This window comes from Mobula birostris, chromosome 10 (assembly GCF_030028105.1).
Source record: "Mobula birostris isolate sMobBir1 chromosome 10, sMobBir1.hap1, whole genome shotgun sequence".
In the NCBI taxonomy this organism is placed as follows: domain Eukaryota; kingdom Metazoa; phylum Chordata; class Chondrichthyes; order Myliobatiformes; family Myliobatidae; genus Mobula; species Mobula birostris.
Window position 1 is genome coordinate 76,287,062 of NC_092379.1, and position 23,789 is coordinate 76,310,850.

The 23,789-nt window shown below is 42.0% G+C and overlaps 1 protein-coding gene across 15 annotated transcripts in view; it reads left to right on the forward strand.

Annotated features, from left to right (window-relative positions):
- Nucleotides 1-23,789, forward strand: part of LOC140204125 (ETS-related transcription factor Elf-1-like) — a 303,788-nt gene that overhangs the window by 106,661 nt on the left and 173,338 nt on the right. For 8 of the 15 annotated variants that reach the window (XM_072270499.1, XM_072270501.1, XM_072270502.1 and 5 more), the window contains exon 1: nucleotides 9,331-9,652. The exons of 3 other annotated variants lie outside the window; for them this stretch is intronic. The gene's annotated coding sequence lies outside the window, so the exon portion shown is untranslated. Of the gene's footprint in view, nucleotides 1-9,136; nucleotides 9,161-9,330; nucleotides 9,653-23,789 lie in introns of those variants that run through there. 4 more of the 15 variants (XM_072270509.1, XM_072270510.1, XM_072270507.1 and 1 more) reach the window with 3 other exon arrangements.

Below are 23,789 nucleotides of genomic sequence, written 5' to 3' on the forward strand. Positions count from 1 at the left end.
TTTCTTTGTATCTGCAACAAACTTGATCTGACGTTAACTTGTGCCTCAGCTGTGGAGGTCAGTATAAACAGTGAGGGATGTAAAATCATTTTGTGGACTCACTCTAGAAGTCTACTGTGAAGTAAAGTATTTATGGGGTGATGCCATTAAAAAATTAATTGAATACTGATCACTATCAAGGGAGAAGGATCTTGGTGAAAGATTTTGTGAAGATTGGCAAATTACCTCAAAGTTGCTGATGTGTATGATGTGGACTGACATATAGAGAATAGATGTGCTGTGATGCTCACTGTCAGGAAGTGTTAATTAAGTTGCATGTGGGAGTCACTGATAGAGAAATAGATCTGAACAATAAATGTGCAGCCTGCTACAGCATGAGTTGAGGGAAACCTGCTTCTTTAAATTTGTGGTAAAAGAGCTCAGTGATTGGAAACAAATGTGGCAAAGTTCCCTTGAAATTATGCTCTTAACATTCACTGTAGGTTTCCTTTGGCATCGTCATCACGTCTCTGTACAGTCAGGATTTTGGCCTTTCCTTCAACAGCTGGGTGTGAGTCACCGAAACCCCCCAAACCTATTTCCCATGCTGACTCAAACCTTGGAGTCCTGACATTTATGACTGAAGCTCAGATTCTTCCCTCATGTACCTCCATCCTGCAACCTCCAGACTATCACCACAGTGGTTGTTCATTTACTTGACCTGATGTGTAGGTAAGTGCTAGGACCTGGGGAAAGTTAATGAGAACATGGGGAGAAAAATATGGGACTCATGTGGGACAGATGCAAGATCTGTTCTGGGACCAACATGTAAGTGCCACCACCAAAAAGGCACAATAGCAGCTCGACTTTCTTAGAAGTTTGCATAGATTTGGCATGTCCCAAAAAATTTCTATCCATATACACAGTGGAGAGTATCATAACTGGTTACATCATGACCTGGTCTGGACACGCCAGTGCTTGGGAATGGAAAAGACTACTGAATGTGGTGGGTGCAGTCCAGTCCATCACAGACAACACCCTCCGCACTGTTAAGCACATTTATATGGAGTTCTGCCACAAAAAAGGAGTATCCATCATCAAAGACCCCACCATTCTGACCTTGCTCTCTTTTTCCTACTACCATCAGGCAGGAGGTACAGAAGCCTTCGTCCTACACCACCAGGTTCAGGAACGGATATTACCCTACAGGCATTGAGCCCCTGAGCCAGTGCAGATAACTTCACTCACCATAACTCCGAACTGATCCTACAACCTACAGAATCAGTTATAGAAGTCGTTCACTTCCAAGAACTCCTTACAACTCATGCTTTCAGTATTTTTTTTGCATAATTGGTCTTCTTTTGCACTTTGGTTGTTTGTCAGTCTTTAGTTCTGTATAACTGTTCATAAATTTTGTTGTATTTCTTTAGTTATTCTTTGTAATTCTTGCAAGAATATGAATCTCAAGATATATACATTCTTTGTTAATAAATTTTACTTTGAACTCTGTGAACTTTGTCCCCTTGTGCTAAATACCTGAAGTTTTAGGAATAACAGAACTTTGTAGGGGCAGGTCCATGCACAAACATTGCCTTCAGTCCATCAGCTGTGTAACAAATATTTCTTATTGAGGAAGGACTTCTAGGTTAATGCTATATTTTGCTTTTGCTACATACTTGTACACAGCGAGGGATATAGACCTAGGAGACATGTTCAGACTCACCATTTGCAGGCCAGTCATCAAACTGGAAGTTGAATAGCCAAGAAACGCCAGCATTTTGTGATATGTTTGTTGTGCTCACTTTTAATATGGTTTGCCTTATTTTTGTAAAGAAACTGAATGCATCAAGAACAGGAACTTGTGGCCCCATTTTATTCCAATCTCCCTTGCAGGAAACTGGCTTGATTGGGTTGGCTAATTTGTTAGCAAATGAAAAGCATGTTGGGTGTCAGCTGGGTGGCCAATAGAATCCTATTAGCTTCCTGCAAGGTAAGTAATATTTAAAACTTACAGCATTTTTAAAGTGCAGTTCAGAATACAAAATTGTTGTTTTCAATTAATAAAACACTTCTGAAGTGTTGTCACTATTAAACCTTTTTATTTATTCTCCCCTTTATCCTCCCTATCTTTGGTTGTTTCTGAAGCAGGGATTTGTTGCTTTTCCTAGAATGATTTGGTAGTTGGCCTAATAGCATTTCCTGAGGGCAGGTAATCTAACACACTGAAACAGAGCTATTACTCACTGTGCAGGTCCCTTTACTTTCCCTGTTGGACAGCATCTCACCTTTGTTTGTCACTGATCATAACTGGAAGATTAAAATTAGCAGCAGGAATCCTCGAACAAGAATTTGAGGAACAAAGCCCCAAAACCCATGTTCTATTCCTCAGTGGTGAAATATAATCTAGAAAGGCCATGAATCAAACCAATGCCCAGTAATGGAGCCATTGTAGACAGCTGGTATTTCCAAAGGAGTTATAGGAGCCAGCCTAATCTGTAATGGCTGCTTTTCTGAGTGAGGAAGATGAAGATAATGGAGATGTGAAGAATGGAATATTTTAGCAAATGAGAAAATCTGCAGATGCTGGAAATCCAAAGCAACACACACAAAATGCTGGAGGAACTCAGCAGGCCAGGTAGCATCTGTGGGGAAAAAAGTAAACAGTGGATGTTTTGGGCTGAGACCCTTCATCAGCACTCAATATTTTAACTCTGTGCATGGGCTCTAACACAGAGATGTTATGTTGTGATGGACAGTGATAGCCCAGCATTATCCTATTGCTTTGTTTTTCTGGCTTTGCCTGAATGAAGGACAGTATGGCTCTTTGAGATGGAGAAGTAACCTTTTGTATATCTTGAATTCAAATTCAGCCACATCATCTACCTTGGACACTGGAGAGATGCTCGTGGAGAATATGTATGGCCTAATAGGTTTAAAGTTGCCTACTGAAGTGGGCACTTTACCCAAAGAAGCCTGTCGTAGTTGGAGTGGAGTGGGAAATGGAAGATTCATATTGGTTCAGTTAAGCTGATGTTTACAGGTTAGGATCAATCTGAGCTGGGCAGGAAAGCAATGGTTTTCATTGTTAGCAGTTTTTCTTGTAACGGGTATCATAACATCAAATTATCCTGGAGGTGAAATTCTACCTCTAAGATGTTTGCATATAAGTTATGTTAATTTCATGAAGTCTTCTGCAAGATCGTGCTCTGGGAGCCTGGGAAGTGAAGTTTGACATTCCAACTCTGAGAAGCACAGCTGGTAGGACTGCTGCCTTTTGGCTCCAGCAACACAGCTTCAATCTTGAACTCTTCAGTGCTGTCTTTCTGAGGTTTGTTCAGCAGTCTCTTTTCCTTGACCATCCTAAAGATATGAAGCTAAACTGTCTTCAGTAAGCCTAAGTGAGTAGTAGAATCCAGTGGAATGATGTGGAGGTCCATGCGAGTCGGGAAGTCAATGCCTGAAGGTCAAACCTATGATCAGCGTCATGGGTGAAGTCTGAGGTTGGAGACCTAATATCTGAGCATCTGGGGACAAAGACAGGAGGCCTGTCCTGGGGTTGGAGGGCTGCCTAGGTCTGAGTGGGTGGGTGGGTAGGTAGGAGTGCAGGAGGGGTGGGGAATGGGCTTGTTCTGCTGTTGCTGTCTTGTTTTGCTGTTTTTTTATGTGGTGACACTGCAGGCAGCCCCCAACACATCCTCAGGTGTGCTGGTTGCTAATGCAAACGACACATTTCACTGTATGTTTCGATGTACGTGTGAATTTGAATAAATCTGAATCTGATTAGGATATGGGGAATATACAACAGGATAAGTATCAGGTTATTGTAGATGGGTGTGTGATGGTCAATGGAGACTCGGAGGGCTGAAGAACCTATTTCCATGTTCTATGATTCTTTACCTTAGTGGCTTATTCCACTGTTCATAAGAACATAAGAACATAACAAATAGGAGCAGGAGTAGGTCATCCGGCCCATCGAACCTGCCCCGCCATTCAATAAGATCATGGCTGATCTGTCCGTAAACTCAACTCCATCTACCCGCCTTTTCCCCATAACCCTTAATTCCCCTACTATCTAACTGTATCTTAAATATATTTAGTGAGGAAGCCTCAACTGCTTCCCTGGGCAGGGAATCCGACAGATTCACCACTCTCTGGGAAAAACAGTTTCTCCTCATCTCCGTCCTAAATCTTCTCCCCGACTCGTGAGGCAATGTCCCCTAGTTCTAGTCTCACCTACCAATGGAAACAACTTTTCTACTTCTATCTTATCAATCCCTTGCAAAATGTTGTATGTTTCTATGAGATCCCCTCTCATTCTTCTGAATTCCAGAGAGTATGGTCCCAGGTGACTCAGTTTCTCCTCATAGGTTAACCCTTCATCTCTGGAATCAACCTGGTGAACCTCCTCTGCACTGCCTCCAAAGCCAGTATATCCTTCCTCGAGTCTGGAGACCAGACCTTCACACAGTACTCCAGGTGCGGCCTCACCAGTACCCTGTATAGTTGCAGCATGACCTCCCTGATCTTGAATTCGATCTCCCTAGCAATAAAGGCCAACATTCCGTTTGCCTCCTTAATAACCTGTTGTACCTGCGAGCCAACTTTTTGCGATTCATGAACAAGAACTCCCAAGTCCCTCTGCACAACAGCATGCTGCAATCTTTCACCATTTAAATAATAATCTGCTCTTTTATTATTCCTTCCAAAGTGGATGAGTTCGCATTTACCAAGGTTGTATTCCATCTGGCAGACCTTGGCCCACTCACTTAACCTATCTATATCCCTCTGCAGACTGTCCACATCCTCTGTACAATTTGCTTTTCCACTCAGTTTAGTGTCATCAGCAAATTTTGCTGTGCTACACGCAGTCCCCTCTTCCAAATCATCAATGTAAATGGTAAACAGCACCGACCCCTGTGGCACCCCACTCACCACAGACTGCCAACTGGAGAAACACACATTTATACCAACTCTCTGCCTTCTATTGGCTAACCAATCCACTATCCATGCCAATACACTTCCTCCAACTCCATGCATCCATATTTTATTAATAAGTCTCTTGTGTGGCACCTTATCGAACACCTTTTGGAAATCCAGGTATACAACATCCACCTGTTTCCCTCTATCCACTGCACTCATTATGTTCTCAAAGAACTCCAGTAAGTCAGTCAAACAGGACCTGCCCTTTCTGAATCCATGCTGTGTTTGTCTAATTGAACCACTCCTTTCTAAACGTTTCGCTATTTCTTCCTTAATGACAGCTTCAAGCATTTTCCCGACTACAGATGTTAAGTTAGATAGATAGATAGATAGATAGATAGGTAGATATACTTTATTAATCCCGAGGGAAATTTGGTTTCGTTACAGCCGCACCAACCAAGAATAGAGCGTAAATATAGCAATACAAAAAACCCCAACAATCAAACACCAAAAAGCAAACTATACCAGATGGAAAATAAGTCCAGGACCAGTCTATTGGCCCAGGGTGTCCGACTCTCCACGGGAGGAGCTGCACGTTTGATGGCCGCAGGCAGGAATGACCTCCCGTGCTGCCAAGTGTTGTATCATGATGGAATGTGGCCGAAGTCCAACAGTAAAAAGTTCAAATTAACTGGCCTACAGTTGCCCGTCTTTTGCTACATCCTTTTTTCAGTTCAGTTTGGCTGATCTATTTTGCAACTCTGTTTGTCTTAGTTCTATAATCCTTATACCTATTATTTTGTAAAAGTTTATCAATTACATCTTGAAAGTTTAAGCTGACTTAACTGCTGTACATAATATTTTGAGGAAAAGACTGAATTTCATCTGGTTCATGTAATGAACTATTTCCTACCACCTCTAATTTCCTGGTGGGCTCCCTGCTCTGTGTAACAATTCAACCACAGGAAATTCTTACTCCATATCTACTCTATCTAGTCTTTTCATCATATTAAAACACCTCTATCAGTTCATCCCTTGAATATCCACACTTGAGATAATAAAAAGCATATGTGAAAACTTCCTAATTTAACACCCTATGTCCTGATGCCATTTTGGCGAACATCTACCCTAACCATCCGGCAGAAAGATATCATGAGGTGCGGTGCCTAGAACAGAACATTCTACTGCAAACACAACCTTTATTTATTGGTGCTTGTAGTAGAAGATTTAATTAGGAAACAAATAATTCACTGCTATGTAATACAGTGTTTCTAATGTTTTAATAAAACCAGGACATTTTTGAGGAGAGAATTATCAAACTTAATTGCAGTCTTTTGTAAAGCCTTATTTGGAGGGCGCTTTAGCGAGCTGGAATTCACCAGCGCAGCTTGTGGAAAAAACTAACTTAAACCAAGAACACCTTTTTTATGCCATGGACCCCCACCATTAACTGAGGGGTCCGTGAACTCCAGGTTGAGAACCCCTGCAGCAAAGTCTGGCTGATGAATTGTCCTTTCAGCAGCACACCACTTTGAATAGCCATACAGTCCTTTGATGATGGCATTTATGTTGTATATAACTTTATTTTCCCATGTTCCCTCTGTCCTCCTTGATTTGATACCGGCAAACTATGCCACCTGTAAGAAGATCTATTAAAGGCCTAGGCAGATATATGGCTATTAATATTTTGCCATATAAGTGTAAGGCACGAAAGAACCTAAACACTTACCTTTCTATGTAATATCAACCTACTCAAATTCCTTCATATCCTGGAGTCATCATTGAATAGCAACTTATTAAGAACATCTGAACAAATACTTTGGCTTCAAATGTGGGTCAGACATTTGGTATTCTGCAGTGAGTAACACATCTCTTGACAATGGTGCTACCATTGTAGCACCTACAATCCACAAGACAGGAGTGTAATATGGTCGTCTTATATTGCTTGGTTGACCACAATGAGAACCAGACTGGTAGCACACAGTTTGCCCCAAGGACAAAGCAAGCCCTGATTTGATGCCCACATTAACCATTTCTTATTCACTCCACCACCAATGCTCAATGGCACCCCCGTTTACAAGATGTACTGTAATAACTTTCAATGGCTCCCTTAACAGCACTTCCCAAAACTGTGACCTCTACTTTCTGAAAAGAACCAAATCAGTAGATCCAAGTTTTGAAAAACTCACTGTTTCTCTTGTAGTCAAATGCAACACTTGGAAGCCTAAATGTTTTAAGCACCAGTGTATAACGATCCTTGAATTTCTTATGTGAGAGCATTGGAGAGGTGCCTTCACCATGTCGGCAGTGCTTCAAGAAAATGGCTCGCCGCTGCATTTGCTCGGTTAATTGCACACCTTGCCACAGATAACCATATCCTATGTGTGAATTAAAAAGCAGACAAGAAAAAATCTAAAGCTGATGGAAATCCAAGCAACACACACAAAATGCTGGAGGAACTTAGCAGGCCAGGCAGCATCCATGGAAAAAAGTACAGTCGAGGTTTCGGGCCAAAACCTTTCAGCAGGACTGGAGAAAAAGAGCTGCGGAGTTGGACTGAACAGTGGGGGCATCCATGGCCTCCTCCACCATTGGGATAAGGACACACTTCGGTTGGAGGAACAACAACTTGTATTCCATTTGGGTAGCCTCCAACCTGATGGGATGAACACTGATTTCTTAAACTTCCAGTAATGCCTCCCTCTCCACTTCACCATTTGCCATCCCCTTGACCCTCTCTCATGTTATCTCCTTGCCCACACATTGCCTCCCTCTGGTGCTCCTCCCCACCCTTCTTTTTCTTCCATGGCCTTCAGTCTCTTTCACCAATCAACTTTTTAGATCTTTGCTTCATCTCTTCCCCTCCAAGTTTCACCTATCACCTGGTGTTTCTCTCTCCCCAACCCTCACCTTTCAAATCTACTCAGCTTTTTTTCTCCAGTCCAGCTGAAGGGTTTCGGCCTGAAACGTCAACTGTATTTTTTTTTTCCATAGATGCTGCCTGGCCTGCTGAGTTCCTCCAGCATTTTGTGTGTGTTGTGAATTTAAAAAGCCTGTTGCAACTGAACTGATAACTATGGATGACTTTGAAGCTCAGGTCATTCACCACCACACCTGAAGCCTGGAACATCACATTTCATGGCTTAAAGGTCTAATGCCATGCAGGTCTTCCCCAGCTTATCATACCCATCCTGTGGGCAGTCTGTGCGTAGGAACAAGACCAGCAGGATGGATTTGTCAATTGCTGCAAAGCTGCAGGCATCCTCTGCCATGTGGGAATTCTGTTTATAGCAACGTCTGAATGGTTGTGTTAAACATCCTGATTTAAATATATGTAGCCCTTGCTACATACACGAAGCAGTCACAGTTCCACCTTGCGAACCATTTGGGTTATGAACAGCTCTCAGTAGCAGAATCCTGTTGTAAAGTGGGGAGTATCTGGGGGCTGATGCAGCACTTTAAAGGAATGTCAGAGTGGGTTGAAACTTCGCCATGAGTGGCCTGGCTGCGAAAGGAGGAGGGTTGGGCATGGGGCTAGCAACCTTGTCCCAGAAAAACCCAGTGCTATAGAAACGCCAACAGAAGCTCCAAAGATCTTAGCCCTGGGAGAAGAAGATTTTTTTGAAGAAGGGCTACACCTGGGGACAATTTGAAAGGCTAGCCCAGGACAGGGGACTCTGGTGAGTTGTTATTGGTAGCCTGTGTCCCAGTAGGATTGATGGGCTAAGAAGGAGAAGAGAGGGATAAACAGGGGCTGTATCAGTACACCAAAGGAAATGTAGAGGGGTATTAACACCATATAACAGAATAATTAGATTCAAACTTTTCTCTAATCCTAATTTTGAAACAGCAGGTAGTATACCTCAAGACATTGAAAGCTTTCGCGCTGTTTTCTTTACCCATTTTGTCAGTAGATATGAATTTCTTTGTTAATATCACAAACACCTATAAGCTGTAGTTACAAACACATTGCAATATTAGCAGAAAGCACTGCCCCTTTAAGAGGCTTTGCCCTGCTTTCATATCTTACTGCTGCCACTCCCTTCATATGTATTTTTTAAATAATTTCAATTTGACAACGAGAGGTGGGTGGGAGGAGAAAGAGAGTTGAGCAATTTTGAGCACATGCGGTGACGCTTGAAAGAGCCAATAGAAAGGGGGGGGGGGGAGAGAGAGAGAGAGAGAGAGAGAGAGAGAGAGAGAGAGAGAGCGAGCGAGTGAGGGGCCGTTGTCATCTGCACTTGTTGGGCCTGAAATTCAGGTATGCCCAGGCTCTTTATTTTTCAACTGGCTCCCATTTGCCGTGTGTCACTGAGAAATGTCATCCCGCTCACCTGCAGGAATTTGCATAAGAAGCTATGAGCAACCATTGGGTGACTGATGTGCGTAGGCGTACCTCACCCAGAACTGGCTTCCTTCTATGTATGCATGTCTAGTGTGCCTGTGCGTGAGTCATAGTGAAACACCATGCAGAGGCAGTTGAACTTGTAGTTCTTCTTTTCCTCCTTCAGCCATTTCTGTCAGTCGTCAACAAACTGAAAAGAAACTTTTGGGACAGAGGAAAAAGAGTTTTAAAAGAGGAACCGCTTAACTTCCCTGTTCACTGTTGTGAGACAGTGTGGAGTAGGGTTTCACATCTCGTTGTTCTGCTGTTTCACAGGTGTGGTTTCTTTACGATTGACTGGAATTTTATTTGCCTGCACAAACAGATACATGGATACAAGCAGCGGCATGGAGCTCTCTGCCTCCTGAGGTAACTGATCACTTGAAGTAACAGATCAGACCCCTTGTGTACTGTCCAAAAGAAAGGTCTTAGCATAAAATCTGGTTTAGCCCTCACTGTTATGTGTTATGTAGAAACTTCAGTTGTTGTCTGGTTGTACTAGTCTCTACTGACAGCCTATGTTCCCGTAATCTTGCTTGTTAACCATTAAGCCATTGTGCTGCTGTGTTTAGAACAGAGGGAACCCAGAGATGGGTGTTTTTTTCAGCAGATTTTCTCTTCTTTGTGAATGGCATGAAGCTTTATTGCGTTCTCAGGTCCAAGTATTCCACTTCTTTGAAACAGGGAGGGAAAGGAGTATTTGATGCTTTGTTTGGTATTGGTTTGGTTCTTATTTTGTTTAGCCTGCTTATTTGCTCTGCCAACCTTCATGTCTCCCCTTTTGGACTCACCGCACCCTGCTGTAGTCCATTTCAACTCCCTTTCCACGTTAGCTCCACTCAGTATTTTGGGCCCGGTGGCTGCCAGTGGTGCCAGGTGATCGATATCAAATCATTGTCCAAAGTCACAAAATGGGTACATTTACATCCCTCTCTGGTTCCCTCCCTTTCCCCAGTTAGGATTAATTTTGGACCTTTGTTTCATCTAGCTCATCATTGCGTTTGGAAAGCCCCTTTCCGAATTGTTTTTATTCCTATTTCCAGAATGGATTCTGACTCAAAGGTATTGCAGGAAATATACAGAGAACCATTTGTGCAATAATAGGATTGCAAAGAGATGTTATTTCCACATCTTTTATCCATATAGTTCTTCCACTAGTGCCGTCATAAGCAGTGGGTGTACTTGGGCTGGTTTGTTTGCTTGCAGAATTATCACCTGACCTTTACTTACTGAAAGCACTATATTGTTGGCAGTGGATATGTGAAAGGTGCTTGCTGCTAACAGAGACTAATCAAGAGAAGCTGATTCCAAGTCCATTGAAAGACCAAACTGATGATTTTGATTTAACATTTGAGTGGAGTTCATGTATTATTGAGCTTCAGGATCCCAAAACAGTTGAAACTGTTTTAAGTACGAATACAGTAGATTCTGGTTAATTAGGACACATCAGGACCCGTAATTTTTGGCCCAATTAAGTGGTTGCCCCAATTAGTCAAAGTTTCATGAAAATAATTTAAAAAGGTATAAAAATGACAAAGTACTAATTAACTGAATAACAAATATATTTAAATTAAATACAGAACAAATTAGAACACTAACAATGCTACTGCAGTACTATAAAACTGTAGTTCCTAATAGTTATCGATGGAGGAACTCATCAGGGTGTACACTGTCATGTTCTTTTGATTGACGGTAAACAAACAACATCAGCACAGACACCTAGTGCAGATAATGGACTGCCTTCATAAATGCTTTCAATATTTGCATCCTCCAAATCTTGATTTTCATTGTGACATTCAAAATTGTTGTTGATGCATTCAAATTCTTCATAGTTCCTAACTTTTTGAAGAAGTGAAATAGTTTCATTTTCACTCTCAACTGCTTTTGGCATCATCACGCCTGAATGCTTGAAACTGCAGTGAGCAAAACAGTTCAAAATTGTCTTATTGCTTCTCTCCAGCTATCAGTGATAAAAATCACAGCTTTATGAACACAAGCATACACAACTCATACTATTTAGAAACGGCTTGCTCTAAGCACAGTGTAGTGCCTAACAGCCACACAAGTGCATTTGATTGATGCTAGTTAGAAACTTTGGCAACAGTCTCCTGCATTGTGTCCCAAATAAAGTAAAGGAATCCTGGCTATTTCCTTGATTAGTTTTTGTTCTTTAAGTGCTGTCCCAAAAAGAAGCAATTGCCCCAATTAACCGAAATCCATTGTATATGTTGTATTATGTTTTTGTTGTAAAGGCAATTTTCGCTTTTGTTTTTAATGTTCTGTCATCTGACTCTGGAAAATAACTGCCATGGAGTTTTTAACATCTTGTCGTCCTGTTGTGTGGGTGTGGTGCTGCAGGTGGTTATAACCTTCAGGTACCATGGCATAGTTAACAAGTGAACCTTTATGTCTGAATTGGCAGCTGGTAAATATGAGTAATTCTACAGTCAAGTTGGATTGCCCAAATGTAATTTTTCAGCTGTTTCTTCATACTCCTGTCTCTTTTCCATGCTGCCTCCACTTTTATCATCAACTCCATGTACAAGGAGCTTCAGGAGTGCTGCAGCATGTTTGCATTGTTCGTTTAGCCATCTCTACTACCACCATATATCCCTTGTCTATTTGGCAAAACTTCCTTCAGGCTGCCCCACTCTAGTTGTCTTTGTATCATTCTCTAGATCAACTGGAGCATCACTGATCCATCTGACTTCCCCCCATCCCACTAAATTAACAGTTGCTCCCTAGACTCAGTCCAACCAACATGGTGAAAGATTCTCTTTATAAACTGGCACCTCTTTTTTAAAACCTCTGTTATGCCTGTGGTTTTAAATAAAACCCTTCTTTTTTCCGTTTGACCTTGCAAATTACTGCTCCAGTTCTAAGCTCCCTTTCCTCAAAAGTTATCATTTAGGTTGAGGCTTGGAGTATTTTGAATTTGTCACATCATGATTTCTCTTCCCTGTACTTGATAAATTGAAAACAATGTGAGATAATATAACCTGTCAACAACATTATTCATTGAAATTATCCATTATCTATTCCAAATGAAAGATGACCACAGTCAGCTCTAGACATGCCACTACCTCCTTGTTGTCAACCAATACAAAAGTTTTGGATCAGTTTATTCCAATTGAATGCAGGAGAGCTATAATGCCTTTGTCTTTGGTTCCTCACTTCCACTCTATCGAAGCATAGTTCGCAACTTCTGTAACCTCTCTGACACTTTGTTTTCCATCCATCAGACGGATTCTCTCTTTCACTGGTCTGCCACTTTCAAATCTTCCTCACAGCTGTGTAGCTGGAATCTTATTCACACCTTTGTACCTTCCGACTGTAGAAAATTTGTCCTGGTCAGCACTGCCACTGTTGGCATTTGGTAACCGGTAATCTCGCATTTATTTAGAACTCTGCCATCTCTTCCCATATTCTGTCCTGAGCCAAATCTTGTGCACCCCACCATGCCTGTCCTTGCTAACATCCAACTCTATTTCAAGATTCTCACCATTTTTAAGCCTTCCACCATCATAGATTTACCCAAAAAAATACTTCCACACCATACTACTAGAACCTAGGAGACTAACTGAAATCACAGAAGTTATTGCATTTGATTCACCAACTCTGTAGCAGCTCCTTGTACAGCAGGTCAATCAGTCCCATTTGCCAGGACATTCTCTAAAACCCAGCAAATGATTCTTTCTCAATTGCCTGCCCAATTCCTTTCATTCCATTGAAAATGGAAAAAAATGCAAGTGCTTGAACTCTGAAATGGTAACAGAAAATGTTGCAAACGTTCAGCAGAGACCAGTCAGTGTCTGTGGAATGAGAAGTGGTAAATGTTTGGGTCAAAGTCTCTTTGTCCCTTTCCTTAATAGTGTACTGCGAGGCAGACATGGATGGTGGATGTGAATTCCAGATCAAGTGTTTAATGCTTGGATGTCCAGTCCCTATATACTTCTATCCACCATCAGGAAGGTCTCAAAGCTCTACGCTTCTTTTTGGATTCCAGACCTAATCAGTTCCCCTCTACCACCACTCTGCTCCGTCTAGCGGAATTAGTCCTTACTCTTAATAATTTCTCCTTTGGCTCCTCCCACTTCCTCCAAACTAAAGGTGTAGCTATGGGCACCCATATGGGTCCTAGCTATGCCTTCCTTTTTGTTGGCTTTGTGGAACAATCTATGTTCCGTGCCTATTCTGGTATCTGTCCCCCACTTTTCCTTCGCTACATCGACGACTGCATTGGCGCTGCTTCCTGCACGCATGCAGAGCTCGTTGACTTTATTAACTTTGCCTCCAATTTTCACCCTGCCCTCAAGTTTACCTGGTCCATTTCCGACACCTCCCTCCCCTTTCTTGATCTTTCTGTCTCTGTCTCTGAAGACAGCTTATCCACTGATGTCTACTATAAGCCTACTGACTCCCAGCTATCTGGACTACTCCTCTTCTCACCCTGTCTCTTGCAAAAACGCCATCCCCTTCTCGCAATTCCTCCGTCTTCGCCGCATCTGCTCTCAGGATGAGGCTTTTCATTCTAGGATGAGGGAGATGTCCTCCTTTTTTAAAGAAAGGGTCTTCCCTTCCTCCATATCATCTTTGCTCTTAAACACATCTCCCCCATTTCACATACATCTGCTCTCACTCCATCCTCCCGCCACCCCACTAGGAATAGGGTTCCCCTGGTCCTCACCTACCACCCCACCAGACTCCGGGTCCAACATATTATTCTCCGTAACTTCCGCCACCTCCAACGGGATCCCACAACTAAGCACATCTTTCCCTCCCCCCCTCTCTCTGCTTTCCGCAGGGATCGCTCCCTACACGTCTCCCTTGTCCATTCGTCCCCCCCATCCCTTCCCACTGATCTCCCTCCTGGCACTTATCCATGTAAGCAGAACAAGTGCTACATATGCCCTTACACTTCCTCCCTTACCACCATTCAGGGCCCCAAACAGTCCTTCCAGGTGAGGCGACACTTCACCTGTGAGTCGGCTGGGGTGATATACTGTGTCCGGTGCTCCCAACGTGGCCTTTTATATATTGGCGAGACCCGACGCAGACTGGGAGATCGCTTTGCTGAACACCTACACTCTGTCCGCCAGAGAAAGCAGGATCTCCCAGTGGCCACACATTTTAATTCCACATCCCATTCCCATTCTGACATGTCTATCCACGGCCTCCTCTACTGTAAAGATGAAGCCTCACTCAGGTTGGAGGATCAACACCTTATATTCCGTCTGGGTAGCCTCCAACCTGATGGCATGAACATTGACTTCTCTAACTTCCGCTAATGCCCCACCTCCCCCTCGTACTCCATCTGTTACTTATTTTTATACACACATTCTTTCTCTCACTCTCCTTTTACTCCCTCTGTCCCTCTGAATATACCCCCTGCCCATCCTCTGGGTTCCCCGCCCCACCCCGTCTTTCTTCCCGGACCTCCTGTCCCATGATTCTCTCATATCCCTTTTGCCAATCACCTGTCCAGCTCTTGGCTCCATCCCTCCCCCTCCTGTCTTCTCCTATCATTTTGGATCTCCCCCTCCCCCTCCAACTTTCAAATCTCTTACTCACTCTTCCTTCAGTTAGTCCTGACGAAGGGTCTCGGCCTGAAACGTCGACTACACCTCTTCCTAGAGATGCTGTCTGGCCTGCTGCATTCACCAGCAACTTTGATGTGTGTTGCTCAAGTGTTTAATGCCTTTGTTTCTGTCAAAACAGCATTAAATAAACAAAAAGAATAGATTGGAATGATCACACATTTCAAAATGAACAGGAGCAGTGTCGGCCATTTCGACCCCAGTTTCATCTGCCATTCAACAAGATCATGGCTGATCCGATCAGTCTCAACACACTTTTGCCATACCCCTTGACTCCCATTTAGTTTAAATATCCGACAACCTTTGCTTTGATTAAAGTCAATGTCACCACCTCCACAGTTCTCTGGGAATTTTTGAACAAAGATAAATTGCTCATCATCTCCATTTTAATCAGGTGTTCTAAAACTATCCTGAAACATCCTCAATGCCCATTCTTTGAGACTCCACTGTGTTCAGGCTCAAAAGGATTAATCTATCTTCAGACATTAATTCTTCATCTCAGGAGAGATAGGACCAAGTGAATTTCAACTGCAAAGCCTCCATTGCAAGTGTATCCTTCCATAAATCTGGAGACCAAAATCTCCAGATGCTCTCTTACCGACCGTGGAGGTGGTGATGTTGACTTTAATCAAAGCAAAGGCTGTCAGACATTTAAACTAAATGGGGGTGTTGAGGGGTAGAGTGAGGTGTGCTGATTGGATCAGCCATGATCTTGTTGAATGGCAGATGAAACTTGCAGGCTAAATGGCCTACTCTGAATCAACGCTTCACTTCTTCATTGCTCCATATTCCTTACCATAAAGCCAAACATGCCATTAGCCTTGCTAGTGGCTTATTACCTGCATGCTAGCTCCCTGTGCTTCTCAGATTCCTGGGCCTTCTGGTATGACATCATTTTATGATAACATTTGAATAATATATTTTTCGTTGTTTCTTCCAAAGTGGGTAACATCATATTTTTCCACATTAGACTCCATCTACCATTTCCTTGCCCATTCAATTAACCTATCAACATCCCTTTACAAGATATTTTATATCTCTCTCGTAACTTCTTAACACACCTACAGTACGTTTATATCGTCAGCAAATTTTCTAAAATACACAGCATCCTTTCATCTAAATCATTATATAGATTATCAAGAATTGAGGCCCCATGTCTGATCCCTTAGGACCTTACTAGTTACTGGCTGCTAATCTGGAAATGGTCCAGTTGTTCCAGCTCTTTTTTCTCATAGTTAGTCACACACTTTCCATGCCCATACAGTATACCTTAACCTTGTGCATGCTTATCTTGTGGAGTGGCCATTTATGTGACATCTTTATCAAGTGCTCTCTGGAAATCCAAATACACTATCTCCACTGGTTCTGTTTTATTCACTCACTTCGTTAAGTCTTCAATTCAACAATGGTGTCAACCAAGATTTCCCTTTTTATAAAGTATTTCGACTTATTGAGTATTTAATCACTTCTTAAATTTAAAATGAGGTACTTACATGGTTATCATTTATTAACCAAAACCTGGGTGCTACTCTTCGAGTACCAATTTATGTCTTTCAACATCGTTTTAAAGAGGGGTGGAAGTGAGGTTGGTCACAGGGGGATTGGCTTTATTTTCCAGTGGATGAGATTCTGGTTTGCAGTTTTTATGCACTTGTATATAGTTCCTCAGTGAATTATTTTACACTTTAGTTAACTGAATAAATAAGCTAATGGTTTTCTAAAAATAAAGTTTTAAGATGTTAAATAGATTGTACATCAGGTTCATTGCTGATTGTGTGCTACCCTCTTAAAACAGATTTTGTGAAACTAAGGAGGTTGTATATGTCCGTGATTGCAAAACGTTGCGCAGATGTAGGGTATCCTTTCTTCCGTCTGCCCAGGAATTGAGTGGAGGGATTGCATTTTAAATGTTTTCTTGCTCATGGCAGTTGGATTTGTGAGCAAAATCTGTTCTGCATGAGGCTTTAAATGAATGTCGGTCATTAATGTAAAACAACAGTTGTTACAGCCCTGATGGACAAGTATACCATTTGATATCGAAATGATCAGGTATACCAAGGACTTAACCCTGTTCTGTGTAAGCTTAGCTGATATCAGCCAATGCTGCATTGCATTGGTCTCTACTTCCAGGTAAGGGAATGGGTGAGAATGCCAAAGTCGGTTTCCACGTTATCTAAATGGAACAATCGCTGCTAGAAAGTTGAGAAAGAACTTGTTATTTAATTGGCCCACCCAGATCTGTGACTCAGTGCTGTCGCGTTCAGTGCTTCAGATAGCTGACAATTTCTGAACTTGAACCGGCGTTGAATTTTGATTCAATGAGGAAAGACAGATGCAGGCGATGGTGGCTTGATTTCATCAAATTTATAATCAGGATACATTACATTTTGCAAAAAAAAATAATATCTTTGTAATTATTTTTATACTATTTCAGTCAGAGGTAAGTGCAGTGGCCCATTAAATTGAAGCCAAACCTCAAATGAATTCACTGCTGCTTACTAGCTCTCTGTGAAAGCTTGTACTGGTTCTAGATATTAATTTTGCTATAGTTTTGGGAATTCTGTCCAAAACCAATTCTTAGCATCTGAGATGTTTGGCTTTTATGACTTCTGTAACATCCGATGTAACTTAAAAACAAAATGATCTCTCTCTGGTCTCAACGCACTTCCACTTCAGCCCCCTCAGATTTGGACTATATTATCATTCACTGAATATGATGTTACTGGGGGCACAATTTTCTTCAGTAAAGGTTGAGGGTTTCTGTGGAATTCACGTGGTAAAAATTCAGCCCTGTTCAACTGCATAAAAATATAAAACAGAATGTGACTGCGTTGTGAACTCTGCTCCTGAAATTCAGTGGAGCATAAGAATAGGGAGCAGGAGTTGGTCTTCTGGCCCTTGGAGTCTTCTCCCACATTAACATGGCTGCTCTATTAAGGGCAGAACCCGAGCAGGTTACACACGACACGGGGAAGATGCTGTTCACAGCAAGTGTTGCTCATGATTCTGCAGAATTTATTTTCTTCTCCTACCAGTCATCAATCACTCCATGGATTGAGCTGGGTCCGTGTGTCAGCCTGAAGGCTAAGGCTGTCCATTGTAAAGTGTGTCCAAACTGGAAGAAATGTTATGTTAAAGAAATGGATACATTATCATCATTGATCAGCACTAGCATGTAATAAAAATAGTTATAAGATTGGAAGAAAATTTAAAGGCCATCTTTCTTTTAAAACCCTTCCCACCACAGAGAAAATACATGAGTGGGTGGGTACTTCCTGTACCATTCATGATCTTCTTGAGCTCATCGTTACTGTAATCTCTGTCTGCAGCCAAGCTGGAGGGAGGGTTTGGTCTTATCAATGTTCAGTGTTGGAATTTGATGTCTTTTACAGCTAGGGGGATTTTTAACTTTCACTTTCGGCAGTGGGGTAGCACTATGGAGCTATCTCACAGCTCCAGTGTTCTGTGACTACTTGTGTTTTCTTTGGGTGTTCTACTCTCTGCACATATCCCAGGATTAATTGGCCAATATAAATTGACACTAGTGTGGAGGAAAGTGGAAGAATCTGGGGAAATTAATGAGAATACTGACAGAGTAAAATGGGATTAGTGCAGATGGGTGTTTGATGGTTAGTAGACTCAGTGAGTTGAAGGGCCTGTTTGTGCTGTCTCTATGACACACATCTGGTGCTTTGAGAAAAGGTATGGATCTAGATTATTCATTCCCCTTCCTGCCATGCCCTTTGTGATCGCCGCTAAGCCTGCCAGGAGGCTGTCAACCTCCTTAGAGCAAAGCAGAGTTTTGGATTTGCACTCGCTGGGCCAAGCTCTAGGTCTCTGAGGCTCCCTGCATCACTCTTTTGCCTTTGCTCCCACCTTCCACAGAGCTAGCCCACGCAGAAAATATGGGCCTCTGGTTTTCTCCATATATTTTGAATGACCCATTTTTATTTTGGTTAATTTGGAGTGCTTTGTAATACTGAAACCAAAAAAGAACTGGGCATACTCAGCTATTCAGTTTGGGACGTTGTGGTTTCATTTCACAGCAGCCATCTGGTGCTATAGAATGTTGAACATCGGACTCAAACAGGCAGCAACATAAATGGGTCACTTATACCATTCTGATTTTGACCTGATTCAGGGTCTCATCTGAAAACATCAACCATCCCCTTGCCTCCACAGATGCTGCCTGTTGGGAGCATCTGTTATGGCTAGGTTTGTTTAATGTGTGTATGCTACTATACTATTGGAAAGATGGCCTTTGGTATTGTATGATGCATTTAATTTTTACCTAAATACTGCATTGCCAATTACAACCAATGAGAGACCTGTATGTATCAGTATTTACAAATTGGTTTCTCTCACTGATAGCTCTCTTTGACTCATCACAAAAGGATTTACTCACCACTCTGGTATATAAACTCAATGGCCACTTTATTAAATGCCTCTTGTTTCTAATAAAGTGGTCACTGAGTGTATATCCCTGGTCTTCTGCTGCTGTAGCCCATCCACTTCAAGGTTCAATGTGTTGTGCATTCAGAGATGCTCTTCTGCACACCACTGTTGTAATTGTGGTTATTTGAGTTATTGTTGCCTTCCTGTCAGCTTGAACTAGTCTGGCTATTCTCTTTTGACATCTCTCATTAACAAGATATTTTCACCCACAGAACTGCCACTCACTGTTTTTAGCAACTCACGTAAAAGTTGCAGGTGAACGCAGCAGGCCAGGCAGCATCCCTAGGAAGAAGTACAGTCGATGTTTCGGGCTGAGACCCACTGTTTTTTTTTTGTTTTCTACATCATTCTCTCTAAACTCTGGAGACTTGGCAAAAAAAAAAAATCCTGGAGATCAGCAGTTTCTGAGATATTTAAACCACCCCATCTGGCACCAACAGTCATGGTATAGTCAAGATCAGCCAGAGACTCATTCCACCGAGATGCAACACAGAGCGTCGTAGGAAGTCGTTCCTGCCTGGGGCCATCAAACTTCACAACTCCTCCCTTGGAGGGTCAGACACCCTGAGCCAATAGGCTGGTCCTGGACTTATTCCCTGCATAAATAATTTACATATTACTATGTAACTATTTATGGTTTTATTACTATTTATTATTTATGGTGCAACTGTAACGAAAACCAATTTCCCCGGGATCAATAAAGTATGACTATGACAATAAGGTCACTTAGATCACATTTCTTCCCCATTCTAATGTTAGGTCTGAACAACAACTGAACCCCTTGACCGTGTCTGCCTACTTTTTTGCATTGAGCTGCTGCCACATGATTAACTGATTAGGTATTTGCACTTTATGTAGGTGCACAGGTGTACCTAATAAAGTGATGGTGATGAAGAACTATGATATCGGATGTAAAAGAATGTTCTTATGTATATGGTTCAACAATATTGCAGCCTCATCAACAATTATAATGCAAGTTTAGTCATGATAGAGTTGTGAATGGCTGACATGATTACGTGCATGCACTGATAGCCCAACATCCATATTCACCAAGTTGAGTGCATGAGTTAGTCCCACTTGCTTGTGTTTGTCTCATATCCCTCAAAACCATTCCTATCCATATGCCATGCAGTGCTCTGTATGTGGTGCAATTTGACACAAAATATGACACTCAATCTATACAGATCTGAGTATAGTGTGCATGAAGTTGTCTGTGAATATTTTGAAACTAAAATAAGTGAATTTAACACTCAGACACATTTCTTTTGCTATTTCTATTGAATCTGTAGTTAAACATCAGAGTGTCCAAAACTTAAACAACAGGAATTCTGCAGATGCTGGAAATTCAAGCAACACACATCAAAGTTGCTGGTGAATGCAGCAGGCCAGGCAGCATCTCTAGGAAGAGGTATAGTCGACGTTTCAGGCCGAGACCCGTCCTGACAAAGGGTCTCGGCCTGAAACGTCGACTATACCTCTTCCTAGAGATGCTGCCTGGCCTGCTGCATTCACCAGCAACTTTGATGTGTGTTGCGAGTATCCAAAACTTGCCTATTTCTATCTTAGCTCCTATCAATAATCTTTGCATCTGCTAACTTGGTCATGCTCTTATTTGAACAATTTAAAAAATTTTCTTCCTCAAAATGCTCCCGATCTTATTCATCCTTTCGCTGTAATCTCTGATCTGTGTGTCCTCTAGTTGTGACTTCTTACACTTCTCTGAATTTAAAATGTCCACCATTGGGTTTTCACTCAACTACTAAGGCCCTCCACTGTGGAATTTCCTTTATAAACCCTTCAGTGTGCCTGTTTCTCGTTCCTCTTTTAAAATGCTTTTGATAACCCAATGATCAACTTTTGGTTATTGTCTGGGTTCAATGTCTAGTTCTGGTGCACCACCTTGGGATTTTTTTGCTATACAGTTATGCCAGTATTCCAAATAAATAAAGGTTTGTTGCAGTTTGAAGTGACTAACCATGTACAACATTTGAGAGTGTTGGTGGGATTTGTTAGGGGGCAAGGCTTTTGGATCACTGTGCCATTGGCATCATCAGTCCAGGGATCAATAAGAGATCTGTAGTCAGTCTGGCATTGGGGAGGGTCAGTAGATGGGTGAGATAGCAGGTTGGTGGTCAAAGAGGGAGGGGCTGATAGACATTGGGGTTTGGGAATAATTTGCAGTGGGTTACTGTATGGAGAGATAATGTTGCTCAAAGAGATGTATGTGAGGTGGCTTCCCATTGCTGGAGTTGCTTGACCTTTAAGTACTGCTGAAGTGGTACTGGTTCTGCATTAGCAATCTTAGTCACCCATGGCCCATGCATGTGTGATTCATAATCTCAGAAATCATTCTGGAGTTTGGTGCAACAAACCATCTGGAGCAAATTTTGTTTCTACTTATTACTTACAGTATCAGCTGCTCCACCGTCACCCTCCAATACCCAAAGCTAGCTGAATCTGACATCTTTTTGTCTGTCTCCATCCATCGTGTCTCCCCCAGCTTCAACCCTCCTCTGTGTATCTATCATAACCTGATCCCCGTCTCACCACTGTCCCTCTCCTTTTTATAAGAACAATTTTCTCTTTCAGTCCTGATGCGGTTTCAAATCAAGACATCAAAAGTTCCTCCCTCACCCCCCAGAGATGTGTTCAACCTGCTGAGTTTCTCCAGCAGATTGTATGATGATTGACAGCACATTGTTGGGCCCCAATGTTTCACTGCATGTATAGAAATTCTGGTCGGATAATTACAGAGATTGTGCAGGTAGATCTCATTTTCCTTTAAAATAGATTTTTTAAATTGGATTTGAATCAGGTAGTAATATAAGACATAAGACACAAGATCCAGCCTCCAAGTATTCATGGGTACAGGCATAGTTCTGACTTTGTTTTGCAAATATTATAAATTATCAATTTCTGATTTGGCAGTTGATACACATGGTGTTAAGATGTTCTTACTCTGTGCTGGCATTAGGGTTGTGCAAGGTAGAAGCTGGATACAGGCAGGATCTTTGTTGCTTTATTGAACCAGCAATCTTAAACAAAGGCTGTGAAATCCATTGCTAGGTGAATGCCAATCAGAATCAGAACCAAGTTTGTTATATATATATATATGTATGTGTGACATTTATAGGAAACAGGGAGCAAATAAGGTGCTTGAGAAGTACAAAAAGTGCAAAAAAATACTTAAGAAAGAAATCAGGAGGGCTAAAAGAGGACATGAGTTTGCTTTGGCAGTCAAGGTGAAGGATAATCCAAAGAGCTTCTACGGGTATATTAAGAGCAAAAGGATAGTAAGGGATAAAATTGGTCCTCTTGAAGATCAGAGTAGTCGGCTATGTATGGAACCAAAAGAAATGGGGGAGATCTTAAATGTGTTTTTTGCGTTTGTATTTACTAAGGAAACTGGCATGGAGTCATTGGAAATAAGGCAAACAAGTAGTGAGGTCACGGAACCTATACAGATTGAGGAGGAGGAGGTGCTTGCTATCTTGAGGCAAATCAGAGTAGATAAATCTCCAGGACCAGACAGGGTATTCCCTCAGACCCTGAAGGAGACTAGTGTTGAAATTGCAGGGGCCCTGGCAGATATATTTAAAATGCTGGTATCCAGGAGTGAGGTGCCGGAGGATTGGAGGATAGCTCATGTTATTCCGTTATGTAAAAAAGACTCTAAAAGTAATCTGGGAAATTATAGGCTGATAAGTTTGATGTTGGTAGTAGGTAAATTATTGGAAGGAGTACTGAGAGGTAGGATCTACAAGTATTTGGATAGACAAGGACTTATTAGGGAGAGTCAACATGGCTTTGTGTGTGGTAAGTCATGTTTAACCAATCTATTAGAGTTTTTCTAGGAGGTTACCAGGAAAGTGGATGAAGGGAAGGCAGTGGATGTTGTCTACATGGACTTCAGTAAGGCCCTTGACAAGGTCCTGCATGGGAGGTTAGTTCGGAAGATTCAGTCGTTAGGTATACATGGAGAGGTAGTAAATTGGATTAGACATTGGCTCAATGGAAGAAGCCAGAGAGTGGTGGTAGAGAATTGCTTCTCTGAGTGGAGGCCTGTGACTAGTGGTGTGCCACAGGGATCAGTGCTGGGTCCATTGTTATTTGTCATGTATATCAATGATCTGGATGATAATGTGATAAATTAGATCAGCAAATGTTGCTGATAATACAAAGATTGGAGGTGTAGTCGACTGTGAGGAAGGTTTTCAAAGCTTGCAGAGGGATTTGGACCAGCTGGAAAAATGGGCTGAAAAATGGCAGATGGAGTTTAATACAGACAAGTGTGAGGTATTGCACTTTGGATGGACAAACCAAGGTAGAACATACAAGGTAAATGGTAGGGCACTGAGGAGTGCAGTAGAACAGAGGGATCTGGGAATACAGATCCAAAATTCCCTAAAAGTGGCGTCACAAGTAGATAGGGTCGTAAAGAAAGCGTTTGGTAC